This window comes from Hoplias malabaricus, chromosome 10, assembly GCF_029633855.1.
Source record: "Hoplias malabaricus isolate fHopMal1 chromosome 10, fHopMal1.hap1, whole genome shotgun sequence".
Taxonomy (NCBI): Eukaryota; Metazoa; Chordata; class Actinopteri; order Characiformes; family Erythrinidae; genus Hoplias; species Hoplias malabaricus.
The window spans coordinates 26,876,625-26,896,949 of NC_089809.1; the positions used below are offsets into that span (position 1 = coordinate 26,876,625).

At 38.3% G+C, this 20,325-nt stretch overlaps 1 long non-coding RNA gene across 1 annotated transcript; it reads right to left on the reverse strand.

Annotated features, from left to right (window-relative positions):
* Window positions 1-373: 373 nt before the first annotated feature.
* LOC136707969 (uncharacterized) lies at window positions 374-20,320 on the reverse strand. Its single transcript, XR_010804301.1, has 3 exons — window positions 20,230-20,320; window positions 17,481-17,522; window positions 374-513 (listed from the first exon to the last, which is right to left on the reverse strand). It is a non-coding gene; the product is annotated as an uncharacterized lncRNA (long non-coding RNA).
* Between the last annotated feature and the right edge of the window lie 5 nt (window positions 20,321-20,325).

Genomic DNA, 20,325 nt, shown 5'->3' on the forward strand with positions numbered 1-20,325 from the left:
TAGGAGACTAGTTAGTTTTATCGTCCGGCACTATCCAGACCTGTTTTTTTGTGGTTAGATCTACCTCTGCAGTGGCCCCTCTGATTCAGCTTTGGTATAAAGTACAATGACATGTCACATACTGCCTCACTCTCATATGAGAAGTATACCAGCCTAGAGTGACAGTATTTTGACCTAAAGTGCTTCTCCCATTTCTGAGCATTTTTTAAAAGTTGAACTAGGCACGGACTTGGCCGAAACCAGCAGGGTCCAGTCACTCTTGCTGTCAAACATACAGATCAGTACAGAACATCTACAATACAAATCTAATATATTTTTACAATACATCTACATACAAATGTAGTATATTTTAAACAACATTTTCCTCCTCTTCTGTCCCTTGAACTTTTAAATGTGTTCTCACAATTTGCTACAGGTTCTCTCTTAATGACCTCACATTTGTCCATAGCTGTGTTCAAACTTGACCTCCTGCTGCCTCTGCTACAAATGTTGATCAAGATCTCAGTTGCGACTCTAAAAGAGAATAAACAAATCACCCAATGAGTGCTTGTGTTCGTGACAGTAGAGGAATTAATGTTCCACAAAATGACATTCCATCTGGGCAGTCTACTACATCAGCTAAATATTTAAAACAAAGCACATTCTCAATATGTAGATGAGATACATGCAAGAAATTTGTTTAGCCATTCACCATGTACGTCCACAAGTTCAGTTTGTCCTCATGTTCATTAAGGTCATGAAGAGATGAGTGTGTTCAAAAATTTCAGTCTAATGCGCATGAATTATGACAGATGGGCTTTATTCCTCAGTAATCATCTCTCAAACCACCAAATATGTTTATTAAAAAATACACCCAGATGAGACATCAAAGTAAAACAAATCATTACATTAACAAAATAAAATTATGGTAATGCATCTGTTTCAGGTATTCATTAGTCACTGCCTTCATAACAAAGCATCTTACCCTGTCATCTGTGACTTGTTTTTAATAGAATGACAAACCTTGACATGCTACGTTTAAATTTCTTCCAGATGGACGCCCAAATGCTTCCAGAGTTTTGTATTTATTTATAACAGGAACAAGCTGCCAAACATGTCTGCCATGCAAAAGGCGTGAAATAAGTTTAGCAATGGCATCTTGTCTTAACACTACAGCTACATTAGCAGTGGAACAACAAATGGTGCCAATTCAAACACAACTTACAACTTTCACAACTCAAATAAGAGCTTGCTGTGTGTAGGGATGTGTATAAAGTGCTCATACACATTTAGACTTCAATTTAGTCTGGTGTAGAGTGCCTCTGATGGAAGTCAAACTGCTCTGATCCCCTAGACATGACAGTAATGGGCTGCTGGGAAATTGGTGGGTTTTTCCAGATGCTAGAACACCTCAGGCACCTCCACTCATGCATCACATACACTGCAACACCTACATTTCTAGGACATGTGCAGTCAAAATCACACTCAGCTCTGACAGACCGCATGTTTAGTCTGGGACACCAGAAAGTATTTTAAATTGGGAACACTAAATTTTTAAGTAGCATACTGTAGTGTTTACAAAGACGACGGTGAGGCAGGCAGGCTTTTTCCACTGCAGTTGGTCTCTAAATAGTTTAACTTCGTACTGGAGAGTACATGGAGCTACACTCCAGCCTAAGACTGAAATTGATGAACACAAGGGACAAAAAGGGATGCAGGGGCATAAACAAATAGGCAGCCAAGGCCTATTGGTTAGAGAAGAGAGCTTATGACTGAAAGGTTGTTGATTTGATTCCGACAAGTTGGGGGTGGTGGGAGTTAAGGAACAGCCAGAACTGTCCTCCTCCCTCAATCCATGGCCGAGTTGCCCTTGTGCAAGGCACCAAACCCACAACTGCCCCCCAGGCGCCAGGGACGTCTGCCGGCCTGTCTGTTTGCGTGTCCACTAGGGATGGACTGTTAGGGATGGTCTGACACAGAGTTGGTATCGGTACTATCTTAACTACTAGACAGATGTCTATAAATCCAGATATTTATATTGCTATACTTAGATTTTTTCTGTATCCTTAATAAGATAAGCTTGAATAAACATTTACTTTTTATTAACTGCACATTAAACAAAATTGAAGTTTCAGAGCCATGAAAAAAACAAATATTACCACAATGCAGTAAAAAGTACAAGTAGGAAGACATAGTGTAGCCTGACTGAACAGTTTTTTATACACTCTCATGGGGATATTTTTCACGACTGTGACATGCACTTTAAGGACTGCTGCTGACCTCTGTTAGCGTGCATCTTTGTGGTTGCTTGAATGAAGTCAGTGTTCTTTAGCCAGATTCTAAATATATTTGCCTCGAAATTGCTTTTCAGACCAGTCGCAGCATATCAAACGTTTGATTTTTCGACCCGACTTTGGACGTAGCCACGTAGTGCAAACTCTCCACCAACTAAAGCCTGAAGGAGTCTCTTCAATGGCCAATGAGAACAGAGCACAGGAAGCAAACACAGACGCATGGAGTGGAGTTCTACTGTGGAGGATGGATTAAACAGTAAAACTATGAAAAACTACATTACATAGTGCTGGATGCACATGTCCCCAAATAACGAGTATTACCTGTATGAGAACATGGTGCACCACACAACATTCTGGTACAGCCTTTATTTCATCTGTATTCTGATTTTCCATCCATTCCACCTTAAATTAATCTATATAGCGCTGTTTCTGAACTATTTAATGTGGAACGTAGCTGCAACTATGTGCCATTCTCTTAATTTCCAGCTCCTGCTGCAGTATGTAGAGACCGTGCTGACCGAGTTTTCACATCCACAAACCATTTTACATGTTTTTTTTTTCTTTGTGAATCTATACAAACAGGCGTGCAAACAATAACCGCAGAGTACGTCCGTATTTATCTGTGTCTCCTAGAAAACCCAAGTTGTGTGTTTGGTTGGGGAGTTGTAGTGTGTTAAAATCGATAAAAACAGTCGTGTATTGTGAAATAACCCAGTCTGTTTATAATCTGCTTTGAGCTGCATCTAGTGGCGTGCATGCGCATCATGGGGTGTGTCCCGAAAAGAGCCACACTTTACCCTTTTAAACATTTAACCCTGCTATATAGTGATGATCTCTGAGACAAGACTACTGACAAGTTATTACCAGTCCTCATTCCATATACTAATGTATAAAGTTAGAGAAACAGGCATATTGTGTATATTGTGTCAAAAGAAACATACACAGCTTTAAACATCAAAGCCATTTTAAATGAATTAAGTAGTAAATGAACAGGCATATTTCTAACAGAGAACACATCTACCCAGGAACTGCAATAGCTGCATACTGCACACAGTCTATACAGTTCCATTTACTAGCTCCAGCACTTAACTGAATCAGTCCAACTGCAGATTTGCTGCATCAGCTGACAGAGCACTGCTATTCCACTTCTCACTATTGGTTTCAATGTTTGGTTCTCCTGCAAGAATGCAATAGTTATGGCAGTGGATCTTTCTAACATCAGTAATAAACCACTGTCAGTAATGAAGTTTTATGAATCAATCTTTATAATTGTTTATTTTTAGAGCTTTATTGCAGACGTTGTCTTATGTGACTGCTTGAAGCAAATGGATCTGGCCATGCAACAAGGCCCATCACCAACCTCTGTACAACCTGTAATTAATCAAATTTATTTATAATTTATATAAATGTTATAGTTTACAGTTCAGTAGCAAAAACATTAACAAATCTTTTAGAGCTTGACAAAACCAAAACAAATAATTTGCATAATTATGACTCAGGGGATACCATAAGTTAATTGCATTAACCATAACAAATATGAAGTACACATAGATTTTGAAAATATGTTAATGAAAACATTAAAACTAGACTCCCCATTAAAGTAAGCACACAAAATGTAATAATTTTATTAGTAGTATATTGTTTCAAATACCGCTCAATGTTTGTGTCATTCTAAGAATGATCTGTTAACAGAATAAAAATCAATAAAAAAATGTAAGAATTTATATCAGAAATCAGCCAAAATTCTTACAAATATCTCGTAAGTAGTATGTGATACTCCTTAGATATCAATAAGCATCTATCTTACTCCTGTGCTGTTTTCACTTCAGTTTATTTTGAAAGCTGGGGGGAAAAAAGGTTGAAATCATGTTGAAATCAAGCTTATAAAAGGACTCACACAGAGCTGGTGAATGTGGGCTTACTTGAGCAGCTACTTGTTCTTTGTGCACAGTCTATGGCACACAACTAAGCCAAGAGCCTCCCGTGGGTAGAGCGCATGGCATCAGCAGCAGTCTGTCTCTCAGCTGAGTCTGCTTACAGGCTCGAAAACAAACTCATCTACTGCCAAATCCTGCACAAACTGTAACCCTCAAACAGCTCCACTCAACACCATCACCAAATCCTTAGTGGAGAAATACTCCTGCTCATCAGCCGAGCAGGAACAAAGAGACGAGCAGCACAGAGAGAGGTGTTTCTCCTCAGAACAAAGCAGAGGCTGTGCTGAGCAGATAACAGATTGGCCAATCAATCGCCAAGAGTGTTAAGCGCACATAGCCTGGTGCTGGTCAATAAGGAGATTAGGCCACAGGTGATGGCTGATTGTGGAATTAGTTCTTCAAATTGTCACCAACAAATCATAAAACTATAACACTGGAAAGATGTGGAGAGGAAACAAAGCATGGGCTTTCAATCTGTGCTTTCAACAAATGTAGGTTACAGTTTACATTGGTTCCATGTCAAAAATCTGTATGCTGTGGTAATATGGCAATATCTGCAACAAAGCTGTCCATGAAGTCTATAAATGTGCAAACACTTTTCTCTGAAGATTCTTTAAAACATTATGAAACCACCATTATACTGACAACTAGAGACCTGAATGTGTCAGAGTTTCTGCACTAAACTTGTTTAATTTAATAACATGGCCACCCTATCAGGGAAACCAGTCTTTTTAGCACAAACATTTTTATAATTCTTAAATGAGCTGCAATTTATAGAAACAACATAAAAAATTTAAATCACTTGCAAACAGCTACTTCATTTGTAAAATTAACTCAGTTCTATTAATGATAAACCCAAATGAAATTTTGGGTGAAACAGGTGAAATAAGAGCAATTAACATTGCATTATGCACAGTGGCAGGTATAAAATGCTGAGAAAGCCCAGCTGACCTCAATTTTGAATCAAGACTGCTTTGAAAGATCTAGAAAGATCTAAAGTGACTTTGAAAAAGGGTTCACTGTTGTGGGGCATGGACAGCAGGAGATTAAGTTACACAGACTGTTGAGCTTTAACAAAAGACACAAAAACTTGGTCAGATCATGTCCTACACTGTCTTGGTCACCTACATCAGCAGAAAGTCCATTTACTACACAGAAGAGCAAGCTGTAGAACAAACATGGTTGGTGTGGTGCAGTGGTAACATCATTAGCTCCCATGTGAGAGACCTGGGTTCAATTTCAGGTCTGGGCAACCAGTCTGTGACCAATAAGAATCCTTGGACAAGGCTCCTAACAGTGCATGGGCCTACCTGTAATACAAGTAACCTTGTAAGTTGTTGGTGATAAGGTTTGAGTCAACTTTCGCCGAAATTTTCTCTTTACTGTTCTCTGAACAGTATCTGGTGGATTTCTTTTGCTGGGGAAGACTATTGGTTGGAAAGTATCAGGTCCATATGTCCCCCTTGTAATCATGACAGAAACTTCATCCTATGATTAAACATTTCCAATATGATGCGAGTGGTCTAGCCCCCAATATACTCCTGTTTAATTCTAAGAAGTTATTTAAAATGGGTCTTTGTTTTAAATAAGAATGTGTCACAGATGTGAAGTACCACAGAACCCCATTGTGTAAGCAGACCCTAAGTGAGTGGTTACATGTGAGTAACAAGCTTGTTTTACGAGGAGCTGCACTTTTTTTTTACAAAAACTTAATCCTTTTTTTAAATTGTTTTAGAACACAGAATAATTTGGGACGTGCAAATGCTAAACCAGGTTTTATTCTTCTTGTGGTAAAGCTATGTAATGTTTTCTGAATACAGTCAACAAACTAAAAATGTGCATATTAGATTAGTTACACATGCCTATCAGTCATTTTTTTTTGCTACAATTGCAATCTGACCACTAAGTGAAAATTGTTATAATATTGACTATGGTATTAATAATTACGTCTATGATCAATTTACAATTTGTTCATAGAATTTATTACTAATCCATTAAAAAGAGATGGAAAGTGTACCTCTGAGTTAATGCTTCCTGTCAAAAACATGAAAGAAACACATTCACACATTTGACATGTACAAAGACAAATGTTCTATTTGTGTACAGAGAAAACCAAAGTCTCCTTTCTAGATTTTATAGCAGTTGGGCAGGAAGCCCAGAGAAGGGGGCAGGGGGAAAAAAAAGTAACATTCATTTTCCACATAACACACCAAATCCACACAATCTCGTTCATCATTTGACTAAAAGGCGTCAAAAGAACATCTTGGATTATTACCGTCTAAGAAGGGAGACGCATATTGAAACGATCCTGCTAATCTGAAAATATGCTGGAATGCTTTCTATTCAGTTTCTTTTAAGAGCAAAAAAAAAAAAAAAAGCATCTTACTGCTGAATGTTGTCTTAAGCAAAACTGGGTCGTTTTACTTAATTTACCTATTACGCAAGCCTTTTCATTTAATTCCAGAGGCAGTCGCTCAAAACAAGCTTCTAAAATAAGAAATGCATTCTGAGCAGAAGTGGATTTTTAAAGCCACATAATACACAGACACGGCAGAGTGGCACACTGTAGTCATATGTTCAGATTCATCGTGGCCATCTTGTCTGTCATGTGTCAGAGTAAATCCAATTTTAGTCATCGCTGAGGAAAGTATTTGCATATAGATTATGCCCAACCCCCCCCCCAAAAAAATCTATGTGTATCTCTAGGTTGTATTACATTTAACTAAATTTACAGAGTGAAAGAAGTTCGTGTCAGTGTTTGCAACTTAAGGCAAATGTAAGACTTAAATTTTTACTACATGAATAGCATATGGTGTAAGGGCCCTCTAATATTTAAATCTACTGTAACATTATTGTTTAACAATTAAAAAATACATGCATGTGAAAATTGTTAACATTCCTTTGGTGGGCACACTTAAATCTCAGGAAAGGATTTTTGCATGAGCTAGATTAGAGGGGAGATGTGCCATGACATTTGGACTTTGCTGACTAATTCACTTATATGGCATATTTGCGTTAAATATTAACACTGTGCTGAATTATTAAGAGACAGAGTGAAGACCCCTGAACTGGCCATGCAACAGCGTCTTCATTTAGACTCATTACAAACACTCAGCGGTACACTGCCAGTGAAAAATTCATTGACTTTAACATTAGCACAAAAGCTATAGATTTGGACTGAGGCCTGTGTTGCAAATTGTGAGCAAATGAGTCCTGGAGGAGAGTGTCAGTGAGTGTGTTCTTCAGCTCATACAGTGGAGTGTTATGATGAGGCTGACTTCACAGACACTGGCCTTCCCCCTGCGGGTCTGGAGTGATGCACACAGACTCGGAGGATGAGGCTCTATTGCCAGCGTCAGCTCTCATCTGCCTACACGGATCCTTCACAGTTCACACACAGCCAGCCTCTCTGCTCTGTGCTCTCCTGCCAAGTCTCTCCACTCTCCCCTGGTGTTCCTCACTCCACGCACTGTGCTTTGCTGTAATGCCACTGGTGCAGGAGCCAGTCAAAGGCTAAACTCATTTCGGCTTGTGTGTGGCTGAGTGTAGTCGCGTCTGCGTGTCCTAATCGCAGAGATCAGCGGGGACACCGCCGCAAAAATGAGCTTCTCCTTCACCCAGCCTGCTACCTACTGCCACCATTACACAAGCCAATATGGCACAACACATTCTGTTACCAAGCAAAATATGCTCTTTTATTTATAAGGGAATGTGTTCCTGAAAAAACACATTAGCCCATTTCACTCTGCAGCACGTAAGCAGAAAGTGTGTAGACCGAAATGGATTCATTATTCCTTAGTCTTCAGAAAAAATATTTTAAACAGATTTAACGATAAATACGCCCTGCACTCAAAAATGTATTTTAAAAAATGTTAATCCATTTGGAGGCTTAATTCTGAATAAATTGTCATTAAACTGGCAGTTCAAAATCCTCAGTAAAAGACAGAAAGATGAGGTGAAAGAAAACTTACAGGAGAGTGACAGTAAACATACACTATTGTAACTAACTAAATTGCAGATGTTTGGAAAAGAATTGTAGTAACTCACCTCAGTGTTTTGAAGCATGAATATCTAAATTTCCATTAACCCAAGGTAAAAGCACAATATGCAATATAGTGGGAGAGGCGGGCTGTGGAAACCAGATGGTGAGGGGATATTCAAAATTGGTAAAATAATGCATTTTATAAAACATTCCTATAGACAGATTAGCTTATGCTTACTTTTCTAAGCTTTAAAAATATTTCTGTAATGTTTCTAAAGACTATAATGTATATGAACATAAGTAATATTGGTAACACAAAATAAATACCAAGGTTTAAAAGCTAAAGTGAATACGATTATTTAAAAAATAGGTGATCTCTCCTTTAACACTGCATTTTTGTGATGGTGCAGTGAAGTCTTCACCGCTTTATTCACATCTCTCTGATAACTCTGATAGTTCCAAACCATTTACATTCAGAGTATCGGTGACTCCCATGTCTACAAACAAGTACATCAGATTTGTGCTGGTATTTGTTTTTGTTTATTTCTCAGCACTCATGCCACAAACAGTTTCTCACAAGTCTATAAACATTGAGATGAATTTGCTACATTAACAGAGACAGGGATATTACATACAGGGCTGGTAATGTAGGGGAAGTGTCAAAATCTTGATGAATTAATGTTTCTAGACCTCAAACTGTTGCATGTTGTTATCTGTCTGTCATATGATCAGTGGCAAAAGCTGGAGCAGATGTATGAGCTTCTAATAGACAGCCTTTCCACACACACAAATATGTGAAAATGTCTTTTCCATAATAGGTGTCGCTGGTATGACATATTTGTCATGGAAACAAGCCAGAGTGTGCAATGCCGCTGACGCCCTGTGACAATGTGTTATTATTACAATTTAATATCATTGCTCAGAAAATTACAGTCAACATCCCTTAGCAACAAAACACTCAGTGCCAAGATGAAACTTACACGCCAGACTTAAATAAATACAGCGGGGGTTAATTCTGTTTTGAGATTGTGCTAAACATACTAACTACAATACCACCATGCTTTCAGTAGCAAAGTTTGCAGGACACCAGTGCCAACAAAATTGAGAGCTGTAATGGCCGTGACATTTCATCAGTTCTACTGAGCTTCCCTGATAAGTTTTAGGGGTAGTTCTGGCTTCCTGGCATCCTGAGGTAATTTGCATCATTATTCCATCCTGCCCAATCACTCTATAATTCCGTTGCACATTCTTATTGAGGACCTCAATTTCAATCACTGCACCAGTGATAGCAATCATGAGACTCTACTCTGATTAACTATCCACCAACTGCATTTAATGTGGTCTCTGCAAACATAGCTCAAGGTGCAGAGACTTAGTAAGCATAGTGCACTGCCATTGTGGTTACCATGCGAGGTAAAAGCCCCTCTCCAATCCCTCATTAATATGTAAATGTTGGCTATAAGGGTGTCTTCCTGTCATTAGTGAGTCATCAAACTTCTTTTTACACATTATGTTAATGAAGCGTGGAAATTACAAAAGAAGAGGAAACAACATTAAGCTGCAGACAAAAGCGCTCTATTCAGCTTTGCTTGAGGTGCTATCAAAAAGCCAGAGCCAACACTATAATGGCACAATTTACTTTAAGAGGGATGAACCTGACGTTTGCAGGATTGAAACGTCAAGTACGTACGAACATTGGTTAATGGCAATGTCATACAGAGGAACATTTTCCATATTCTTTCCTGAAATGAGTGGCACTGGCAGTAGGGAACAGTAGGGAACCACCTTTATTAATCCTTGCTGTGGGCATGAAATATGAAATATTATCTAGCCAAGGATAGACTGTACCTTCAAATAGTCAGCTGTCATTTGAAGAGATCTAGACTCAACCCTGAAGATCTACCACACAGGGGTCTGGACACATGTTAACCGCTGATTGGTATTATTGATATGGTCAATAATCAATAATAGTCAGACTTTGCTTGTAATTTCCACAGCGTGTTCAGCATCCCTGGTTTTAGCCATCTCGTCAGTGCCATTTTGGCCGAGTGAACACATTGAATCTGCGTCAGCGGTCAGCCGTCAGAGAGAATAAGCGAACAGGGAGAGAAACGAATAAGAGCAGAGTGAGAAAATGACACACTCAAAAGAGCACAAATAAAATAGCCTCAATTATCTCCTCATAGGCAAAGATATTGCTGTTATCACTGCCGATATGCAATTTTTACAATTGAAATGTCTGTTAAACAAACAGTATCTGAATATCAAATTTTAAAAAAGTTATGGAAAAATGCAAAGCCACAAGAGCTTTGAAGGTGTTTTGATAACACCAATATAGAACATGGCATAATCACTCAACTCCTGACAGGTATATCCATTTCCTCTTTTGCTTGGTGTGCCCAAGGCACTCATGTTAACCAATGGAAGAGAGGAAACAGATTAGTGGCATCTTTACAAGTGTTTGGAATACTCATTATATTATTAGATGGTGTTGGAAGATAAAACCCTTATCCCTGATGGCACAACCGGTGTATATCCAGTTTCTCCTAAATATATGTGATAGAGTTGAGGTAAGTGCTGAGTGCAGACCAGTAATGTTCTTTCACACTAACCTAACAAAAAAATATGTATTTATAGACCCTGTTTTGTGCTTTGGGGCACTGTTGAGCTAAAATGAAAAATATGAAACAGTTCTCAGACTATTATTCTTCTTTCAACATTTTTACAGTTGGTGCTATGCATTTGTGCTCTACTGACATCCATCAGATGCATTAATCAGACTGCCGGATTATGAAGCAAATCCCTACAGAGAATGCTTTGCTATGGCACCAACTGCAGCTATAGAAAACTAACTGCTCTATAGAAAACACTATAGAAAGCACAGCAATCAGTTGATTGGGCATCAAGGACTGATTGATACAAGGAAGAAATATGGAATGATATAATGAGGACACAGATGGGAAGAATAGAAATAAGTTTAGAATGAATCATGAAGTGCTTGGGATGATGGGCAGCAGCTCAGATATAAATGAGAAAGGCTAAATGGGAAGGGTTGGGATGAACAGAAAGGATTGAGGAGAAAAAAGAAGATGGAATGAAGTGGAAGAAAATGGAAGACGACTTTGTTGAAAGGCGGAAGGGATGGAATGAATAAGGAAAGGGTTGGGGTGATAAATGAAAAGGAAAGGCAGGGAAAAGACAAAGTGAGCCAGCAACGGCACAAAATCCAAAGGCTATGGCAGAGGCAAAACGTCTGGAACGAAAAAGGTACAGCAAAAAAGAGGACAAGATACTGAATGCCCACCTCTAAATTACATAACCGTGTCAACTGAGCTTTAAAAGAGGGTTTCAAACAACATGAACAACAGACTGATGAACATTATAGTGCATGAGTAGTAACAGGCATGATAAGTGTTCATTCAAAAGGTGCATCCAGGAACCTATACACCCCTTCTCCTGCAATTGGCTCTGGGGTATTAAAGGTATTCTGAAAACAAACCTTGTGAGAAGCTCAGTTCATCACTAGTCAACATCATATCTGAAAGGGATCAGCTGTCCCATTTCCCCCAATTACTGCTGATTCTCTCCATTCCCCTGCCCATTGATTCCTCTGTGTGTGTGTGTGTGTATACTGTTCTATATTTATTGTAGAATTTTTTTTCCCACCAAAACCCTATGTGAACACATTAATAGAAGATTTATTGTGAATAAGCAATTGTTACCATGAAATGACAAAAGAGCAGGAGAATGTTTGAATTACAGTAAAGTTACATAAAAAACCCCACACACTTTTGAACTAATTTCTACATGTAATACATTAAACTGAATGCCCCCTAATTTAAGCTACAGAAATATGTGCATGGTAACATTGATTAATGTTGAGAATGGTTTTGAAAGATGAAAAAATTAAAGACAATATGAAGACAATCTTTTAGGCAACTTTTGTGTGTGTGTTAAGCAGTGTTTCCTTTGTTTCTCCTTTTGTGTCTCACAAGGTGTCTCTTGTAGGACAGAGATAAGATTATCTCAGGATCTCCCCATAATTATGTGAGGATTCAGAGATAGCAGGCTGGACCTTTTCCTATCAGGAGATCTCTATCTACAGCTTATGGGAAGGTAATCAGCCAGAGAGCTGCCTTTGAGCATAGAGATCAAACAGCAACAAGGAAAAAAGAAGCTGTTACTGTAGTTGAGATGTTGTGCCATGAGGAGCTATTAATAAGCATACACTCATCTAATGTACGATCCAGGCAGCTCTATATAATTTCACATAATGGCACTTGTTAGCCATGAATAAAAATGACCACCCCAGCATTCTATCATCTTTAAAACTGGCACAGAAGTATTTTTAAACAGTTGTTTTCAAAACATTCATTTCATGAGGCACTGGCATTTCATATCTCCCAAAATATACACTACAAAGGTACGAAGATGTACTGTCAACAATGTGTCTAGGGAGGTCTATTATTGTGGACCTCAAGGGGCCATGTCTGTCCAGTTAGAACACTACTAAAACAAAAGCAGGTATTAGTAGAATACATCACTAAAATATTCAACTTGGAATAGTATTACTTGGCAGTTTGTGGACACCAGATGTCCAACATTTCTTCTGAAATGACGTCTCTTTAGATATTTGGCTCATTTACGGTAACAGCTTCTATCCATGGCTGTTTAAAGATTTCTGTAAGGATGGGCTAATTTATAAAAACAACAGAATTGAGGCCAGAAAACCCCATTATGTAAAAAAATATAGTTCAATAGTCTTTTTTTCCCCACTCCGTTACTCACCTCTGGATAACTTAAATATAGGTGGAGCTGAGCTTTACCTTTAACTTTAGCCTATATTTTACCCAAAATTTGAGTTTAGAGCCATTACATGGGAACAAAGTTCTATCAGTGGGACTATAGCATCAAAGATTGGCCCCTTGGATGTGGAGATCAGAAAATGGCTGAAATTGCTCTCCATTACAGACAAGGTCAGAAAAGATTCTCTCTCAGTCTGACATTGAAGGACAGTAGAAGGATCCAATACTGATGGTGATAAAATTGTTATAAATGAAAAAACAATCACACCCTCAAAGCAATATAATCTCTTAGTGTAAACAGTATTACTTCTCAGCTTGCTAATATACTTCAAGTCATTTTAATGCATAAAGATACTTTGTTGGGAGTGTTCCCATTCAGGATGCCAGTCCTTCGCAGGGCAACACACTCTCACATTCACACCTATGGATCCTTTTGAGTCGTCAATCCACCTACCAACGTGTTTTTGGACCATGGGAGGAAACCGGAGCACCTGGAGGAAACCCACGCGAACAGCACAGCAAACTCCTCACAGTGACCCAGAGCTGGGCCCCAAGCCACAACCCCAGGATCTTGGAGTTTCGTGACAGCGACACTACCTGACACTCAGTTTAGAAATTTATAACATCCTAAAATACATTCATTCATTATCTGTAACAGCTTATCCAATTCAGGGTCGCGGTGGGTCCAGAGCCTACCTGGAATCATTGGACACAAGGCAGGAATACACCCTGGAGGGGGTGCCAGTCCTTCACAGGGTGACACACACACTCACACATTCACTCACACCTATGGACACTTTTTGAGTTGCCAATCCACATCCTAAAATTTAATCATACAATTATTTGCACCTATTAAATGTTGAGCTATTTGCACAATAATGAATGAAATGCTTTGCTCATTGGTGAGCCTTGAACAAGTTCAATTGAAACAACATCAATAAAATGAAGATCAGTTTGATTCTATTCTGGAAACATACTGATAAGAGTGCTGTCATGATTCTGAACAGAAAAAAGTAGCCTATGGTTTGGTTCAAGGTGCATGAATTAGACTGAGGATGTGTGTGTGTAAATAATTTTTCATATAATAGTTATACTTTATGAATCTGGAAATACACTGAATATAGCAGGTCATTATCATTAGTGCAGATAATGACATTAGTGCAGAATAGGCTAATATTTTTATTTCTTTTAATGTAAAACTCAGGAAAAGCAGCAATTAATAGAGTGCAATTTAGCAGAAATATCACACTAAATAAATTTTTATATGAAATAGACCAACACTGAATACAGTCTTTTAACAAGATTGATTTATGAAATAATTTAATAAAAATGTCATGTATTTCTCAAAATGGCTGGTAAGTAAGCATATGGTCAGTGAAAATGCTGTTGGATATAGGTCACATTTAATCTAAACTTAATCACAGTGACAGAATGAAGATTTGTCAGTTTTAAAACACCCCATCATCGTCAAGTACATATTACTACTTTACCTTAATTTCCAGCACAAGTTACATAAACTGCCATATCAAGTTTAAGAAGTTATTAACTTTTCCATAGCATTCGGGAAAAATGCTGAAGACACATTAAGAAGAAATATCAACAAATGAAAACCTCCAAATTGCAGTCTTAAAAAGTTGGTAGAGTTTTCTGCTTCATTTAAACTCATATTGGTAACACATGTATGTTTATTATGTCTGACTATACTCTTCCTTACAGAAATCAATCATTTTTGCCTAGAAATACCTCCTTTAACTTTTAGTGGTTCTTGAAGTTGCAGTTAGAAAGACTACTACCAGACAGCTATCATGTTTTGGGGTAGGTTGAGTTACATTTTTGACAGGCAGAGATTTAGCTGCAAGAACTTTTCCCCATCACAATCAGAGAAAGATTAACTGTATACACCATTCCACTTTAATTATGAGCACCTTGTTTCGACACTCAGTCTTCATACCTACAGCTACACTAACCACACAGACTAATCTATATATTGCTCTGCATGTTTACCCTCTTTCTTCCCCGTTCAATGGTCAGGACACCCACAGGACCACCACAGAGCAGGTATGACTTGGCTGATGCATCATTCTCAACTATGCAGTGACACTGATGTGGTGGGGTTGTGTTTGTGTTGCATTGCTATGAGTGGTTCAGACACTAGTTCTGTTGAAATTTTATACAGCTGTCCACTCACTTCACTCTTTTAGACAAACCTACCTTGTTGGTCCAACTTGTAGATGTAAAGTCAGAGAAAGCAGGATTTTTAAGTTTGTGGACTATTCGCTGTTCAGCGGACACTGAGGGGTTTTTAAACTTCAGCAGCACTGCTGTGTCTGATCCACTTGTTCCAGCACAATGCCACGTCAGTGTCACCGCATTCTCTGAGGATGATCTAGCATACAAATTATATCTGCTTTGTAGTGGTACAGTGGGGGTCCGGACCATGGAAGAACAGGTATGTAATTATAGAACTACATCGTGCTTCTGTACAATGAATAAAACTGAGACAACAGAGAGTGAGTGTCGAAACAAGGTGGTGGTCACAATGTTATGGTTGATAGGTGTATTACCTGCATCTGCAGCCAGTTTTCTTTGAAATAAAATGTCAACAGTTTTATTCAGTTTTATGTGCCACAGGCTTCACCCTGATTTCTAAAGGATATTATGTAGTGATTTGATATGTAACCAAGAGGCTTATCCCAACCACCCCGAGAGATGAGCATGTTTTCACAGACTGCTCTCCCAGTCCACCATTATACCACAGCAATGAGGAGAAGGCAGCCAGCCAGGCAACAGAGCTCATCAAAAAGAAACACGAGTTTTCTTGGAGCCTTTTAGCAGCACTTTGGTCACATCACCTGTAGCACTGAACATGAAGAGCACAGTCACGCTTACAGATAAAGACGAGGCTATTTATATCTTCAGAATTTTTGAAAATGTAACTATTCATAACTAAAGATTATTAAATCAATTGAGTAGCATTATGTAGAAAACCATACTCTGATATCGCCTTCCTGCCATTCCTTAATCAGAACTGTGAAATACAACAAATAGCTGATTCAAGTAGTCAACTAAAGGCCTGTGATAATTTTCTCATTTTTTTTAATTTCCCTCCAAATGGGAAAGAGGAGAGCAGGGGATGCTATTGTCAGTGATTGTGCTTTAATAAGTCTTTCCACCATTAGCTTACTTTGATGGGTTTGAAGCATTATGGGCTATGAGGCACTATCCCTTTAGGTTCTCAAATCAATTTATATGCAGATGATGTCCATTCTGTATCTCTCTCTTCATAATTGAGCCCGTAATCTGTAAAGGAGTGGGACGTACACTGTCTCTTATCACATGTGCGTGTACGTGTGTGCGTACCCCACTTCAAGTACACATCAGACTCTATTGGTAGATAACATGTGCAATGTGAGACCCATGTATCCATGTGGTTCATAAAAGAAAGTATAAAATTCTGGTTATTCTCAAAGGATGCTCCTCTGTGGTGTTAGTTCAAGAACAAATTATATCAGTATGAAGTGTTCAATTCATCTATATCCCACACTTAACTCATTATTTAAGTTTCAAGTGGACCCACTGCATATCTAAGAGAAGGTTTTATCTTTGGTGTTCTAAAGCTATTGTCTCCTCTTTTCACTGGTACACTGATCTGGTATCAGTGGCATGCATTTTATACCTGTCACACAGCATCAGGATTACACTTTCCCCTGCATCAAGGCTATTAGAAAGTCAAAATCAACAAGCATTCAAAGCACAGTACACTGTAATTCAACTGGAAGAAGACGTCCTCCTTATCTTGATTTTTCATTTGTTTCAGTTGTCATCAAATTTCCTTTCTTTTCTAGGCTCAATATCACTTAACTGCGTGTGGACACAGCACCAGTGTTAAAAATCAATAGAAGTTAGTCATCCCTACAAAAGGACACACAGTAGCTCAATAGCTTGCTGCTACTGTCTGGGCATTGATACCAGCAGCAAAGATTTCTTCTGCAGCTCCTTTGCAACCCCTCTTAACCACCGATATCCTTCCACTCCCTCTAGTTAACCATTTACCTCTCCATGTAAACAGCCATACCTCTAGTTTGATATTTAACCATCTGCAGCCACATTTAACCATCCCTCCCTCCTATTAACTATTTACACCTCTCTGCAGCTCAGGGTAACAATTCATATCCTTTTACGCAATCATTTATTCATCTGAATCTCAACTTAACCTTTTGACCCTCAGTTTAATCGTGTATTTACAGTTTTCTTCAGATCCAGTGTTGATTGTCTTGTCTCACTATCTCAGAGGCCATTTTTGCTGAAGAATGGGTCTGTGTTGAGATATTTTATATCTGACCCTGTGTATAATTACAACTGTGCTTTTTAAAACTCCCATTCCTTCAGTTCAAGACACATTCATTCAGTTTACTGTGTATCCCTGTATTGTTTCTTTTACACAATTTATTCCAGTTAAAGGATCACAATGTAGTATTTTTACCTTAAAATCACAGCTTCAGAATCATTGCGATGCTTCACTGACCTGTAGGGAGAACAGACCCTCTGTTACTACTCTGGGCTCAGCACTGCAGAAACTGCACTATAACTTTTAGAAGACAGCCTTCCAGCAGATTTTGCTCTATAGTGAATTTGTTATTGTGAATAATCAATTAACAATACCATGTAGCTTCCAGCTAATATCATTACAACAGTAAAATATAGAATTTTTTACCCACATACTTAGATGAACAATAGGTACTGCCTTACAAATCAGTAACAGATAAAATGGAGAAGATCTCCAAGGGTATAGGAGTGTTCTCTCCATATGGGTACAGTATGCAAATGTTTTACTTCCTCCATTATCATTTCTCCAAAGTGCTTCTGCAATGTTGACCTGTTTCCCTCAGTGAGAGCGTAAATGAGTTACAGATTCTAAATTTGGTTTTGCAGGATAATAGCTCGTTTAGTGTAGTGTCTTGATTGCAGCTGTCATGACTTGTGCGGTGATGTCTAGATCTGGTACAGTTTTAGTGGAGAATTGAGTGGAGAAAATCTGATTAGTTGCATTCGCCATATGCTCAAGCAAAAAAAATAAAAGCTTGACAAACAGCCGTAAATGTGGTTTTATATAATTTATAAGATGAAAAATACTCAGAACATATTTCCCATAGCCAAAAACAGTAAAAGATGGTTCCAGTCCAATAGGGCAATGTCTGGAGCATCTACATCACAGTGCACCTTGATGAGCTGTTGTCAGAGAGAATGTTTAAGCCTGATTTGAAGGTGTGCTTTATCATTCCATGATGTCAAAATTTCCATAAGCTTTGGGGTGGAAAGGACACCCTGACCCGTGTTTACCACCATACTTTATAGTGGGGATTAGTGGGTTACATTTATTTGGCCTAGTTTTAGTAATAGTACTGCACTGTATTTGAAGACAAATATATAACTTTAAAAAAGTTAAATTTAAAAGAACACACTCGTATTCTAAATAATCAAGGAGGGGGATCTGAACCAGAAGAATGATCAATCATATGCAGTTTGATTTGTTTTGGACTTAAGATTACAAGGCTTAGGAAATTCATTAAGGTAGGTCAATCGCATATCTTTATGTATTAGAAGGAAAATCGTACCACCCATTCTATTAAAAAATTAATGTCAGTCAGAGAAAACATTACTATTGTGATATGGTCACAAGCTCGTACCTTCCTCAGTATACTGCCTGCTTTATTTGGCACTATGGCTCCTGAAAGCTGCAATGCCTAACTACTCATTTAAAAGCTTTGTGTCACCTGATCATAAGACACAGGTCCAATCAAAGTTACTGTGATAAGTGTTAAGGCTATTGAATTATGCAACTTACCCTTTAGCTTCTCAAAACATATTCCATGCCTGGGGCAAAACATATTTGGTCCTCTTCCAGGCAAGTCCATCACAGAACAAGTTATTTGAAATTCATAACCATTTTCTAATATGGAGCTGGGTATACAGATATTAAGCTATATTCCCCTAAATAAACATCTCTCTCAAGTATTATAAACTTGTCAGACAATAAAATACCTTTTTAGCCTTTCCTGTTCATCTCGAACAGAGACAGCTATAAATATAATTTTGTGCAATGTAATCTTGCATTATGAGTTGTTCTCACCTGTAAAATTTCTTACACAGATGAATATTGGTCTCTAAGTTCACTATAAAAAGTATATATATAAATAAATAAATGGAACTAGAGACACTGGCCCATGTATTTACAGGAACTCCTTATCTAACCTGTTCATTTATAGGTACTGACCTTATTTCATTGACAGACAAATAAATGATGTGTCCTCTGCCCTACTTGGAACTCATCTTCCCATCAGGGTCTTCTCAGTCCCTGAACATGTCTAAAACTGTCACAGATACAGGGGTGGCCGTCAAACCAACCACTGCATGTTTAACATAGTATTTGCCTCTTGCAATGGACATTATAAAATGTGTTTTTATATTGTGTCTAGCCTTATGTCTACACTGATTTCAGGTTTATACACTGTCTGATACTTAAGAGCCTATAAATTGGAAAACTGAGCCCATCCAATGAAAAATCATACATCAGCCATTTTCAATTTTAAGTAGTGCTGTAAGCTCATGCAGTCATAAAGCAGCAATGTGTAATATGTTTACTCCATTCAATGATACATATATAGACTGCATCATCCTAGATTAAGGAAATAGTCCAAGCACTGAAGCACTGGCATCCCTGAGAGCAATGTATATTCTATCTGAGGTGTGCTCAGTCTGGAGCGGAGCTCTATTGGGGTCTCAATCTGAGAACCCAGCCTCTGTTCAATCACAGTACAGTCCAATCCCACCAGGTTGCCAGTACAATATTTTACACAGACATAGCACTTCAGCCATGAAGTGACAAAGCAAATACAGATATAATTTTAGATTTTACCAGACCCTAAAAGCCCCATCACCCTTCTAAAAATCCCATCGACCAGACATGGAGTAAAACAAAAGGAAATATATCTATATGCTTGAAAGTTGGAGACAGCTTTGAAGCAGTAAGACTACATGACTGATACAGAATTGGCAAATTTTCTCCTGAACAGGTTAAAGCATGCAATTTCCCCAAAAAATAAGTACATGCCTATGTATACATTACAGGTGTGTGATGTAGGCCACCTAACATCTCTCTAAAACACCTCACCAAAGACAATTCCTTTAACATGACTTAGATGAACAATTATGAATTGGAAACTGGCACTTACTTGTGTCTTTATAGGATTGGCAGCATGCAGGTCAAATCTTTTAGTTTAAAATGGACTTCAGGAAAATACCAGTGCAGGGGCTCCAGTGTTCCTGTG